This window comes from Euprymna scolopes, chromosome 33 (genome assembly GCF_053919585.1).
Source record: "Euprymna scolopes isolate OS-2025 chromosome 33, ASM5391958v1, whole genome shotgun sequence".
NCBI classification, from domain to species: Eukaryota; Metazoa; Mollusca; class Cephalopoda; order Sepiida; family Sepiolidae; genus Euprymna; species Euprymna scolopes.
In genome coordinates, this window is record NC_136514.1 from 19483666 (window position 1) to 19499024 (window position 15359).

The window sequence follows — 15359 nt, forward strand, 5'->3', positions numbered from 1 at the left end:
CAACAACTAAGAAATCAAAAAATATATAACAAATAAACCTCACTAAGCACATTACTTCTACAGGAAATATGTCTATATATTGTATCAAATACATACAATTCTACTTCAGCAGTATGAGATTGATAGCTAACAAGTTGGATTTCTTGTCCCATCAAACGAGATAGGTTGAGACAGTTCCTAATCAATTTTGATTTGGTTGGTTGTTTTACTGCATATCAACCCTTTTCAGGTTATTTGATGCCGAATCCAGTTATTTTGAAGAAAAATGTTTTAATAGAATATTTTTCTTTTCAAGTCAGTTTCTATTTAACCCATAGTTAGAACCCTAACAGGTACTACCACTCCGGGTCAGAGTGGATCTGGGAGCAATGGCAATTAAAGGGTGGTTCCACACTCCCCAAAGGTGGGGCCTCACCATCGGATACAGTTTAAGGTCATATCCAGGACCTAATCAATTTGACAAGGTCTTGTATTGATGCAAAACATGCATGATGATTTTGAGTTTCCTCATACAATTGTGGCTCAAATTATTATGAAGTGTCAAAGTTAAAATTTGCCTTTGAACTGCCGAATACCATTAAATGTTTGTGCAAAAAAAAAAGAAAGGTTTCTTCAGCTTGCAATGTTCTCGACACATGAAAAAAAAAAAAAAAAAAAAAAAAAATCTTTTTTTTTCCCATTTCCTGTTTTGACGTTCGTGGAAAATCCATATTTCTTTCTTTCCACTGAGATGCGAATTAATTGTACGTTCAAATGACCGAGAATGTTCTTGCCAAGGAAACAAATACCTTTTTTACATGCTCAAATTTGACCGCATCTTAATTTGCATATGTGTCACCTTTCTGTTTTCTATCAGTCAGATTTTGAATTCGAGTGTCGGTGACATTTTACAATACGCCACCCTTGCACACGCGTTTACATGATTGTTGTCAAATACTGGAGGAGGCACCAAATGTTGGGGGATAGAGATAACTTTAAAAATCTTCTTCATGCAGTCCTCCTTCACCTAACTACAATGCAAAGAGAGATCAATGATGAGATGGATATGCAATTTGAAATCTGATCAAACTTAACACATCAAGTCAGAGGATTTACAGAAAGAACTACATTTGCCCAACAGAGTTATCCTAAGGACGAACCGGTTGACATTGATACAATCATGTGAAGTATTTCCTATTTACTTTGCCTCCCCATGAAAGCATTGTTGGACACCAGGGTCGTTTTTTTATATGGAGGGAAAAGGGACAAAAGTAAAAATTGTCTCAGCCATGAAGGATTTCTCCTCCACTAACCGAGAACAAAAACTTGCATCAGGATAGATACTACACTTTGATCTTGACCCAAAGGCCAAGAAATCTCTTATGGTGTTAAGAATCATGTGAAGTGTTTATCCTTCTAGATAAACTGTTGCAGAAGCATGAACGTCACAAATTGCAGAAAAGTTGACTGGCCATAGAAAGTTTGGAAAAAATAAGTAATTAGTGGAATTTAGAGACGTTTGAACCCACTGAACCATGAAAACTGATCTTGCCAAAAATATAAAAATGTCTGATCTCTGAACAAGCAAAAAATGATGTTAAGATACCACAGTTTATGAATTTTCAAATGAAATCTAAGTGGAACAAATAATGGTAGTAGTTGTGACCAATCAAGTCACAAATAGTAAAGTGTGTGTGTGTGTACATATATATTAGTCCTAGATTGATTAATCGGAATCTGAAACATTTGTGTCTATTTTCCGATTCCTGTAATTATCTTTTTTATTTGATTTTGTTAAAACAAAATTTTCCATTGCTGGTAGTAATAACAAAATAAATATTTATTTAAACTTCCAACGAAACTAAAATCTACATATCATCTCTTCATAGATGTGTTTTTACATTTGAAAAAATATATACACATCTAAGATGTGTTTTTTTTATATGGTAATCATGATACAATAACCATTTTATAGTGAATTATTATTTAGAGATTCATAAAGAATCGGAATAGGGAATTTAGTACGGAATCAGTAATTGTATTGGAATCGGAAAAATATATTGGAATCGTCCCATCACTAATATATCTATCTATCTGTCTGTGTGTGAACAAACAGTGCAAAAACCGCATCCCCTTGTGGAAGGTTATGTAAGCAGATGGTATTCCACTCAAACTTCCCAGTCTTCTTAAAACCTACTACTGTTCATCATAATCTGCACACACTTGTACAGTGAAGTTTCGAAACCCTTCATAATAGTCTGGTATTCGCAAGGATATGTTCTTTCGCCAACACTTTTCAATTGCACCAGTGACTGGGTCATTTCAAATGTCTTAAAAGAATTTCCCGGCATCATTGTTGAATGCAACTTTGCCACCAAAGACTTTGGTTATACAGATGATATCGCACTGCTAGGTTGAAACATTTGTTCATGTCAATTCAGCTACTGATGAGCTTCAGCACGTTGCATCACAGGTTGGATGAAAATAAACCCTGAAGGCTAAACTTCCTTGACCCTCAACAAACAAAACATGAATTGTCCTCAATGGTGCTGTTTTTGAAGGACTTACCAAGCACTAGTGTGAACAATCTTCCTTCATTGCCGGGGAGTCCTAGGCAATGAGAGTCAAAGACATTAGATGATTAGATGATTAGAAATGTGTGATCACCACTGCCTGTATCACTTCCTCCATGTTTGCTGGCAGCACTTCCTCTCAAACAAGTTTCTCCTGCAAAATTAACTCTCTCCAACAACTCGTGCTTTCTTATCAGGAGAAAGCGTCTATGAAACAATTGCCCAGCTTACCTGCGGGGCTGGAAAAGACAATGTGGTGGACAAAGAAAAATATGGCTGACATGGAACCCAACGTAGGATGTCAAATCTACAGAATTTGCCGTTGAAATAACAAGTGGCAATAGATCACCCAATCATTGACTTTGAATCGTTAGGGTTGGTTAGCCTTCGTAAAGGATACAGTGGCAAGGACAGATGAAGCATGCTCAACCCATTCTAAATTAATGTAGTTTCAAGTACAAGTAATACCAAGGATAGAGCTGTTAAAGACACAGAAATTTCTAATCAGAAATTGTAACACTTACCAACTATCTTTTTCGCAGCTTACAGATGTTCCATGGAGATTCAACCCTTGTGACATATTTAGCAAATGTTTGAAAACCACATGGCATGACTCAACCCAAGTCTTATGAGTGAAATTGGGTTGTGAAAAAACTTATTCAGAAACTGTCGAATGACATTCAATATATGTGACCATTTACCAATGGTGTCATTATTAAAACTTTTCTCTGTAGTATGAAAAATAGTATTAAATATTGATTTTTTTTGTTTTTGATATTAGTATTGTATTACAGTTTAACTGTACCAATGAAATTTGTTCAGAACTTAAAATATCTAGGAGGATTCATAGACTTTGGTTATGATATAAATATGTGAAGTGCAATCCACTTGTTCAATAAAATCTGGAAAACTGCTATTAAGAATGCAAGGATTTAAGTTGCGAGTGAAACAGTCGCATTTACGAGTGATTTTTCCAAGCGGCAACTAGAAATAAAACATCTTTTGACGATTGTATTTTTTTCATCGACAATCTTACAAAGCTCATTACCGAGTGAAAAATATCTTTTCAACCTTCATTTCCTTTTTAAATAAAACAAGCAAAGTCAAAGTATTTAAACAATCAAAAGGTAACAATATACCTTTTTTCTTTTAATGAAGGCTGTTCAAAAAATCTCTGAAGAAATTTGAATGTTTATACCTTCAAATCTCAACATAAAACTGCATGTTTAGAATTATATTTATTTTTAAAAAATACAAAAAAATTTTTATGATGTACGTACTTGTTGTAGAATGAAGATGTCATATTCCAAAAATCATGTGGGTTGGGCTAGTAAATCAAAATACTTATTTGTCAAAGGTCAACTAAATATAAATTTGTCCGCAAAGCCCTGGAATAAGACAAAAGTTTTCAAGACATCGGTTAAATCCAATTTTAAACACTAAATAGTGCTCGATTTAGTTGATCATAAACCAAAATGCTACTTGTTTGATGCAACATGACAAAATCACAAAGAAAATACCATGTGGTTTCCTGCTGAGTATATTTACAATAGCTCAATGCCAACTTTTGGCACTGGCTGGACACATATCCTGACATGATGAACCTGCTGGAAAAATCGTCCTGTGTAGTGTTGGAATGATTAATTGGGCTTCTGAGGATAACAGAATTGGAAAAATGTGTGCCTATTTTTAAATGACAAAAACAATTCCTTGAATTATCTTCTTTTTTTTTGCTTAAAGCAAAACTTTCCATTGCAGATATTAATCATGAAATAGTCGATTTTAAAGTACCAGTAAAACTAAAATCTATAGATATCTCCTCACACGCAAGTAGATATATACACATTTAACATGTATTTTTACGGTAATCAGAACAAAATAACTTTTTTAGTTAAATATTTAGAGATTTTTAAAAAATAGGAATTAGTACAGAATCAGTAATTGTATCAGAATCAAGAAAAATATTGGAATCATGATGGTCTCCAGAGGTCAAGCGACAGGCTGGAAAACAGCATATTACAATCAAGACTCTTCTGGAGACAGCCATTGGCCTCTCAAGATTGGAGCTTTTGGTTGCAATGAGTGAGCAAGCATCAGAGTGAATGAACCTTTCATCGTCAATTGATGGGTGACTCAAGACAAGAAGAAGCAACTTAATCCTGATATTGTGACAGACTAAAAAGCATCATTATATGATAAATGGATGAAGAAAACATCAGCTATCATGGAAATAATGACACTTTAAGAGTAAATCAAATCACCTAAGGATAGTTCTTGATTAAAACAAAAAGAGCAGGTATTTTAATGTTTAGAAGAAAGATTAAAACAATGGATATTTTGAGAATTATATATATACTAGCAGGGCTACCCGGCGTTGCTCGGGACCGTATAAACAATGAAAAAACAAAAGCAGATATTGAACATATGTTTTATTCTTAGGGGAGAGGAATCTTTTATCTCAAGTTTTAGCGTTACAAACAAACATTTGTCTTTTATATATATAGATAATGACAGGTTTTTTGGGGGCCCCCCTCGAAGATAACTGATCAGTTGACCAACTTCTAGTGGTCCGTTTGACATGAAATTTCGATATTTGTCATCCGGGTGATGGGGCTTCGATATGATACCAAATTTGTCAAGTTTGGTTCCGTCTTTCAAAAGTTTTAGCGTTACAAACAAACATACATACACACAGACGTTTGGCTTTTAAGTGGCCTGGCAAGACCACAGGGGAGACAACCAAAGCAGCATAACTGAAGCTGGCTTGCAGGACACTATATATACAAATGTAGGCAAATTTGGCCACTTTTTATTGGTTTGAAAAAAGATTGATTGCTACAATAATATCAAAACTAGTGTAAATTCTTTGAAGCAAAATAATGCAATGATTGCAAGAGATAAATTGACTTACAAGCAAAGGAATTTATCAACAAAAAATTTTCTTTTTCATATAGTTTTAAAAGTTGAAAAACTTTTAGCACATACTATATACATATATATATATGTATATACACTAGCAAAAGTACCCGTCCTTGACTGGGTTCAAAAACAGTCTACAGAAAATGGACTCTGATTTATGAAAATACTAGCGAGGGGTACCCGGCGTTGCCGGGTGTTTGTAGGTGTGTGTGAAAAAAAAAACAGGTGCCAGTGAAAAAAAAAAAAATGAAGCCTTTACGACGCGCAGTTGGAAAATAGTGAAGTGTGAAAAAAAAAAAAAACAGGTGCGCGTTTTTGATTGACGTGACGGCGATAGGTATTCAGCAGTTAGCATTTTGTGCGGGACAGTTTTAGTGAGGTCAATAAATCGGTTTGTTTGTTTTTAAAAACCCGCTCCCCCGTCTGATATAACGAAGTCGACATTGACCAAACGTTCACTGGCTCTGGGCCTGTGATTAGAGTCGAGTTTCGCTTTTTTTTTATACCGAAAAACCGAATGTAATGCGTGCCGATGCGGGAAATGTGGAATAATTAACGTTTGAAAGTCAATAAAATTAAATAGACAGGCGAGCTCCGTGGTTAAGTGTGAGATATTACAATTTATGGATGATATAAAAAGTTTTAAGAAGTTGCGAAGCGAGCGAGCGCTTCTCTGAAAGAAGCCTTTTGTGGACATCGAAGAAAAGCGTACATACATACATACATTTTCACTTTTATATATGTAGATGATAGGTTATGAAAAGGAAAGGTTGTGAAGGGATAGCTTCGAATTTGGGGGTATCAAAACCAAAGCAAAATATGATGAAAGTAAAAATAAAATACATAAACCCCATAATTTATTATACCATACCTGCTCACACAGAAACACTTATCACAATATTCTGTGGATCTATATTAAAAAACCTTGTTAAACTTTGTGACATATTTACATTCTAACGAACACCCCATAATTTTATTATATAATATTTCTTCAAACTGAAACATAATTATCAAAGTATGCTTACGCAGATAGATATGAAAAGTCTTTATTAAACTTTATGCCTATTTCCATTCTATGGAGGCCAGGCGCGAACGCAGACCCCACAATTTTATTATACTATCCCAGACGTTCAGCTTTATATTATAGAAAGAGATACTTGCAAGGAAACCTGCCATTGTCTAAAATCGAATGGGAATCAACAAATGCTCCACCCTTCCATACTTTTATTGTCATTGAAATCAGAGAAATCGCTTGTTTTAATCAAATCAATTGATTGCTTGCTATAGTTAGGGACCTCTCTCCCCCGCAGTTCACACGACTCCCCGCAGTGACTTAGTCCACAATACATTGCACTGTAAAGAACCTATTGTTGATTTTATAAAATAATCTGTAAATAATGGCTCCACTTAATTTTTTAAATGCAAAAGTCAAGTATCATGGTTAAATTGTGCTTTAAGCAGAAATATTAATTTCGAACATGCCCATCTTATTAAAAAAAATCTACTGTTGATTTCATGAAATTATTTTTACATAATTACTTGAAATAAAGTTAAACATACAAAAGTCAACTATCATGGTTTAGTTGTGCTAAAAAAACATTTTGAATACGCCCTTCGAATACACTCTTGCTTTATAATAGAATTTACATTTGATTTTATAGGCTGGGCCTTCTGCTTGCACAGTGATAAAACTTCTCAAATACACTTATGATGTTAGGTTGTATAAAAGTGTTAACTTTGGTCAAAATCGGGCTTCTTTCTTTAATCAGATTTTTTCGATTATCAATACTTATCAGATGCATTCCAATACAAAACCTACATAAGAACACTCCCAGACATCAACTACCTTCGTGTGACATTTAAAAAAAAAAAAAAAAAAAAAAAATCAACCTAGCAGTTTTCAAGTTCATAAACAAAATATATATATATATATATATATATATATATATATAAAGCAAGGTTGTATGTGTGTGTGTGTGTGTGTGTGGCCACCTACAAGTGGTCAATTGTTAACCTCCAAGCAATACATTTGGCATGAAGAAGTTCATGATTTAAAAGAAAGATTTTTAAAATTATAATTAAAAAAAAAAAAGAATAGTCTTTTACTTAGAGCGCATATGAAACCAAAATTAAAATTGCTCTGTCCTCTAATTTTACTAAAAATTTAAAAATAAATTTATATAAAGCTAGCAGGGCCCATGTCCCGCTGTTGCCCAAGAAAATTGAGGAAACCAAGAATCACAATTATCAAGAAAACTCTTAATCCAAAATGCTATTCACAATATAAAAAAATATCTATAACACATGGTGTTATCTATAGAAATGAAAACAATGAGAATAAGGAATTAATGAAATGCCCATATGCAAATTAGTTTATCTTTCAACTCCAATCACATACATACGACCAGTATATAAAGAAACTATTGTTTTTCTATTGTGAATATGAATTAAGTGTTTTAATCTCTCTGTTAGTGCGATAAATGACCCAAGTATACAGATAGCTTCTATTTGTTAAAAAGCAACTTCCGGCAGATATATTTTTACACCTAATAAAAACCTGGCGGATTTGTTTAATGGTTACTGAAGTGTGTGGTGGTGGTGGGAGCAGTTTATCATTTTAATTCAACATAAGTAGGACCTTCTTTGATCATTTTCTTTTTGTGGTTTGTAAATCGGAGGGGAGGCGGAGATATACCTAATAACAAAAAAGAACACTATGTGGGTGGGTAAGGGTTTCAAATGATCATGCCATTTAAACTGAAATAAAAAAAAAAAAAAGCTCAAATTTACGTGGCAGTTATACCCACCCACCCTCAATATAAACAGTTATGTTCTATAATCTTTTATAACATGAAAATTCCGAAGAATTAAATAAATATGTAGATCAAAATCCTCGGCTAAATACCCTCCCCCCCCCCATGAGATTCTACCTTTTTTATGCGATTACGTGTGAACGCGCCTAAAAACTTGGTAGCAGAAGAAAAATATTTTAGAATTTAGTTTCAGGGATCAGTTTTATATCTAAATTTGATGTAAAATAATCCTTCATTTCCGGGCTATTCCAACTTTTAGGGCTGCTAATTAAAAGTTTTCACTACTATCTCTAAGACAAAGTGGCAAGGTCGTAAAAGTACATATAATCGCATAAAAATGTAGAAACCCAACTAAAAAATTAATAATAATAAAAGCACAGAATTTAAACCCCCCATAGCAAAAAGAAAAAAAAAATGGTCAACTGCCCTAAAACGCTAGAATGGCAAAAAAAAAAAAAAAATGAGGACTCCCGACTCCTTTGATATGCGAAACTGATCCTCTCACTCTAAAATAGTTTGTTTTTTTTCAGTAAGTTTTCCACTCGTAATCGCCTAAAGAAAAAAAAAAACAAAAAACACGTAGAATTTCATTTAGGAGTGGCGTAAACTTAGCTGAGTGTTAATCTACAATAATGCCAAAAAAATGTTGTTTTTTGTTTTTTTGGAGGGGGGAGGTACACCTCCGCCAAGAAACGTTCTCATTAAAAACGAACTCAAAAACTTCAGGATGAATTAGAATAATTGAATAGCGAATCTGTTTTCTGTTTTGTTTTTAATTTGTATAAAAGCGGAAATATTGAATTCATTTCCGAAGATCAAAACATTCAATCAGGTAGACTGGATTGAAAACAGAAACAAACTAACGCCCGCCCCCTCTAATATGAGGAAGTAATCCTGGTATAACACCCCCTACCGCCAATACTGAGCAGATACGAAAGATTCCCAAATAAAAATAAAAACTTGGCAGAAAAAAAAAATATATAATTCATTCACAAGTAAGGCACAAGGCCATTAAAAGCGTTGTGTAAAGGGTTGGTGAACTTATTCTCTGCCTATCCTACTCTAACTAGACGCATTTTTGACCCATACGCATACTACACTCTGATCTTTTCCCGAAGGTCAGATAAACACGTGATTTTTAAGAGTAAATATAAACAACACTAAGCATTGTAAGAAAATACAAAATTTTAATGAATGAAAAATAGTTTAACGGTCAAAGTTCATCACTGGTTTAGAAATAAAAATAAGAACGATTTAAAAAAAATCCTGTACTTGTGCATCTATGTTACCGTGCTGAAATAACGTTGTTAGAAAGCTATTCTTAGCATGATGAGGGGGGTATTTTGTAACTATTCTGTACTTTCACCTAACAATTCATTGAACAAAAATATTGTAAAAATTGAAGGTGGACCTGAACGACAATCACCCCCCTCCACACACACACACACACACACACACACACACACACATTAATGTCCAATCAATAATTCACTGAAAAAAATTACAAAAACCGAAAGCCGTTCTTAACATGGGGTATTTATTCAGAAAGCCGTTCTTGGGGATGGGGGATTCACGTTCAGATCCGCCAAATTGAATCGAATTTAACTTTAAAATACTATTAAATATATATATATATATATATATATATATATATATATATATATATATATATATATATATATATATAAAATAGCGCGGTAACATAAGCACAGAGAATCTTATCAATTTTTTCAGAATAAAATGGAAATGTGAGCGAAACGTGAATCTGGTCACGTTGTCACGAATATTTTAATAGATTAAAAATGTTCGGAATTGTTTATAGAGCCACTAGTCTCCAACCCGGTTTTTTCCTACACGTCTTGGTTGTTTAAAAAAGAAATATGTTACTTAAATCCATCTCCAATTTATTAGAAACGGGAGCGATTCTATTTTAAATTGTTTGCCCATGCCCACACAATGCAATATCTGGCAAATATGTTTTCATTATTCGAACTACTATTCTCATTCTTGGTTATTTCGACTAATATAACCCCCAAGCTTCTTCAGGTGCATATTTTAAACTCCGGAAACTGGAGGGAATTTCAAACTTAACTCTTCATTTAATCAACAGAGAGTCTATTATTCAGATTCAGTTAACCCCATAACCACGTGGAAGTATTGTTATTCGTACCTGTGTTAAGAATTAAAGTTTAAATCTCCAGAAGACTGTCTCCCTCCTTCAGGTAAACTTGGGAACCGACTTGGAATTTCAAACAGAACCTTTCATTTAATCCACAGGCGGTAGACTGTTCTCATCCAGTCAACCATGATTGGACAAAAGTGTTATTTCATATTATTATTGCCTGATCTTCAATTCCCAAGACCGTCGTTTAGAATCGACTGCTAACGAATGTTCTTAACCGTTATGCAACGGATCCAAGTAAAATCTTATCTTGACGTGTAGTATTACTATCCTTCCTTTTATATAGTAATTTAAAAAAAAGCACTTATAATAGTAAAAACTACACATCTAAAAAAAAAAATTAGATTTAAAGCACCCCAAATTCATAGACATGCAATCCTTACTACAGACGATAATAACAGCAAAAAATAATTTCGAGTTCCTGGGGTGTCAATCCAGTTGATTCCACAGAAACTTTCATCAAACCCACACCTGACTTCGTGTCTAACTTAAAGAGGTAAATAAAGTTAAAATGAACATTTTATCGGATTATGTGGCTGTAGACGAGAAAAATCGGTGCTAATGCAGAGAGTGATCCGCGCTATTTTTTAAATCGTATTTCCAAGTTTAATTAAAGTTTTATGATATATTTTTTATTCAATTGTAAGGTAAGGTATAGAATAGGTACAAAACACCCTCCCCTCCCCTCTCCATGTTAAGAATGGCTTTTTAAATAATAACGTTATTATTTACGTCCGGATCACTCTCTGCACTAGTACCAAAGTTTTGTTTTTATTCAATTGTAAGATTAAAATACAGAATAGGTACAAAACACCCTCCCCATGTTAAGAATGGCTTTTTAAATAATAACGTTATTTCAGCACTATCACTCTCTGCATGAGTACCGAAAAATCGGTAAATTTATACAAACACCGTGACAGCGAATTAACCCTAACCCTGTCACGGTGTTTGTATAATAATACCGAAAAATCTACTCCCGTAGATTTAAATATAAAGGGTTTAGTCCGAAACTCGGTCCAAGTTTCCAAATTCGAAAAAAAAATGCACCTAAAGAAGGTTGGAGATTAGATCGGTCGAAACCAAGACAATAATAATAATAGTCTGAACAATGCAAATTATCAACTCTTGTCACAAATAATCAAAACACAAATAAGTTTATTATTAAGTTGACAAAATGAATTCAAAAAAGTAAATTACCTCCAAAACTTAAATTACGAAAACATTTGAAAGCGTGCTTAGATTTTTATCATACCTACGTGTTTGTGATACCAAACATAAACAAAATAATAATTTTGAAAAAAATATATGTTCTAATAAAAAATAAATAATTCACTGCTATTTTTAAAGTTTATATAAAGGAAAAACAAATTTAAATTTAAAAACGAACAGAAAGAATTTCGTATTTGTGATTAGGAAACACTTACCACATGTATCGGTGAGGCACTTTTTGTTTGTTTAAAAATAAACAATAATACTAACTAAAATTATTCATCTCATAGGTTCTAAATGAAATGCCTACGCAGAAACTTTTAATTAAATTATAGTAATCATTAAAAATAGTAAAAAAAAAAAAAACAAATACATAAACTAAAGTGTTTTGGGGTAGAAATGCCTAAATGTTGTTATTATTACACAAAAAAAAAGCAAATAAATTTCCCAAACATCGTAAAACTGAACTACAGTGGCAACTTCCGGTGTATAAAAGTAAGGAAAAATAGTGAGAAAACAGTGTTTATTACTTCAAAAACAAGTAATATAAACTAAAAAGAAAACAGATTTATTAGACGGATTCGATAATTTTTTAAAAAACGAAATTTTTTTAAATAATATTTTAAATACTTGTGAAATTAGGTACAGTTTACAACGGATGCGAAATGCATCATGGGAAAAAAAGAACAACTTCCTGTTTAAAATGGAAACTTCCGGTTGCAAAGAGAGAACCTCTGAAAAGTTTGCAATTTACAAAGAAAAATTATTTTTTTTACACAGAAAAACTGATTTTCATTAGCTTACATATCTGCCTCGTGAATATCCAATCATTATTTTAATAAAATATACCAATCTTGAGATTGTTTACGGAAAATTATAGTCTAAATTTCACAATATTTAAGTAGACAAAAAAAAGCAATCGTTACCATGTGGTACGTTAAAAACAAACACCCGATAGAGTCGATCATTGTCTTATTTTAAAATAACAATGAAAAATAAATACATTTAAGATTAAGTTTATATAAAATAAGTAAATTTGGAGGTCGCTGCCAGATATATAAACAAACATCAATAAAGAAAACGGAATAATCACAGCATAAATAAAGACTATGCTTCGGACTACTGTTTTCATCTTGATTATTATATTCGCAACATTTCGGCCGATGTCATCCCCGATCTTTTTCAGGTGTATATTTTAAAACTCAGGAAACTGGGGATGAGGGGATTTCAAACCTAACAGTTTATTTAATAAACATGAGTCGGCTGTTCAAATTCAGTTAACCATGACCAGGTAAAAGTGTTAACTGTTATTAGTGTTTGTGTTTAGGATTGTACTTTTAATCTCACAAAGACTTATTTACGAGGGTTCGAGTGAGAAACTGTCGGAGAATGCATCGGCTAAAACGTAACGAATATAATCAAGATAAGAATAGTAGTCCAATTAATATAAATTATTAATCCTAATGTTAAAAATTCCCAAATATAATTTTTTTTTTAATAGCGATGTATAGTCTACCAAATTTGCGCTTGAATTTCAGTTAACATCTTTATAAAAGTAAATATTATTGTTTATTTTTAAATGTAAACAAAAGCAGATTGATTATATTTTCTTTTTTATATTTCAAAATTGCATAAAAACAGACCATAAGATAATATAAATCAGAATGATTTAATAGTAAATAAGTGTGACCCATCGTTTAATCATATCAGGATATATTTTTATTGTTATTAAATAAACATATTTCAATAATAAAAAAAAAATTTAACAAGTTTATAAATATTAGATGTTATTTTTCGATTTCTAAATTAGGAAAAATAAGATAGAAACACGGAAGTAAGGCAAAATTCTCAAAACTATATTCGAAACTTGAAATTGATTACTTGAAACTTTCAAATTATACTATCGTTATCATTAATTTTAAGAACACAAAATATTTTTTAAAATGTGAAAAATATTTAATGTAATTTTTTTTTTTTTTTTTTTTTTGCTAAAGAAAAAAAATGAGAGCATTTTTAATATTTAAAAATCCACGCGTGTTATTTTTTTAAAAAGATTTTCGTTCGATTTCGGGAAAAACTTCAGAACTTCCTTTTTTCATCAAAACAAATTAAACACACACAAACCCCTGATAATTTACAAAGATAAATTAGAAATCCTACCATTAAAAAGTACAACGAGAAAAGGAATTATTTCAACCTACGTTATTTAATTTAATTCGCAAGAGAAAGAAATATAAATCGAATAGAAAAAGTAGGACTATATTTTCTACAATTTTCGAAGGGGGGGTTGGATATATTCGTACACATTTTTTTTTTACAGTCACGCATTTTATGTATATTTACTATGTTTCCTAATAATTCGCGGCTTACCTTGTATTAAAATTCGGGTCATTTCTTTTCCGAAAAGCGACTCATATTTTTTCGTACGTGAATAGTTGTCCAGTAAAAATGGCCGCCATAAGCTGCGTGTAAATTTATGAGGATTTATTTATTAGCATGACAGGGACGAAGCACCGCCTGCGCTGAGGCTCAGACGGGCGCCTCGACTTTCGCAAGCATTTATTCAATAACTAGACATTTTTATTAATTTATGACTTTAGCATAACTAGAAAGAGCACCTCTAATTTACAATTTAGCACATTTAAAAAAGAAATAGTCATTATAAAATAATAAACTTTGATGTTTTTTGTGTACGTGCTTAACTCACCGCGCAGTCAGACAAGACATTCCTCCGCGAAAGAATCTAGTTTACATCAACAATGATTAAAAACACATATTACATCGAAAAAATATGATTTACAGCCATTTTTAAACGTAGTGAAATCGAATTTCACATACATTACTGGGTAAATAAAGTGTTTAAACTATATCAAACGTTAAAACTCGTCGATGACTAAGTGAAAGTAGTGCGAGAATTCGCTTTGCCAAGCCCTTGAGTTAAAGGAAGAAACCCCCTCTACACAATAAAACCATTCACTTGGGTCTGAAAATAGACTCGTTATTTTATGGAGTATGTGAAAAGATTAAATGCTTTCTACGGGTAGAACAACACCTGCAAATAAAAGATGCATGTTATTTGAAAAATGAAGAATTAAGCTTTTCTGCGCTCGGCTTTAATCGAATTTTTAATGCACCTACTAGTAAGAAAAGGACATGTCAAATGAGTGGACTTCTCCCACTGACAAGGAAAAAGAGTTCCGCTCATGAAAAAACAGACCTTCGCATCAACGCGCTGATTGGTCAATAGTGAAATTATAATACGAACTGAGTGACCTATTTAACGTATGACCTACTTAAACTAGCAACTTGTCTTCAATCAGCTGTATCTACACAGTGTTGTCCGGGAGTCTTTTTATTTTCATTTCTGTTTCACTATTTTACTTAAACCATACAGTATTTTTTTTTTACATCTATTTTTACCAATTAATAATAATTTTTTTAGTGAAAGTAATTAAGTTTAATTATGAAGTTAATTTGAATAATTAGTTTTGTAATTCAATTATTTATTTAGCCAAATTGTTGTCGCTATCTTTATAAAATTAGGTATGTTTATATATTTGTATGTATAGGATTCACTTCTGAAACTAATTAACCGATCGTATGAATTTTGAAACATAGCTATGCATAAGAGATATAAATGTGAGCTATATTTATTTTAGTTTTGTTTTACGCAATAGGGGAAAG

At 32.3% G+C, this 15359-nt stretch overlaps 1 protein-coding gene across 6 annotated transcripts in view; it reads right to left on the minus strand.

Moving 5' to 3' along the window:
* LOC145258165 (uncharacterized) overlaps positions 1-14614 on the minus strand; it is a 122176-nt gene extending 107562 nt beyond the window's left edge. The window contains exon 1 of one of the 6 annotated variants that reach the window (XM_080115976.1): positions 14383-14614. The gene's annotated coding sequence lies outside the window, so the exon portion shown is untranslated. The other 5 variants (XM_080115970.1, XM_080115972.1, XM_080115973.1 and 2 more) reach the window with 5 other exon arrangements.
* Between the last annotated feature and the right edge of the window lie 745 nt (positions 14615-15359).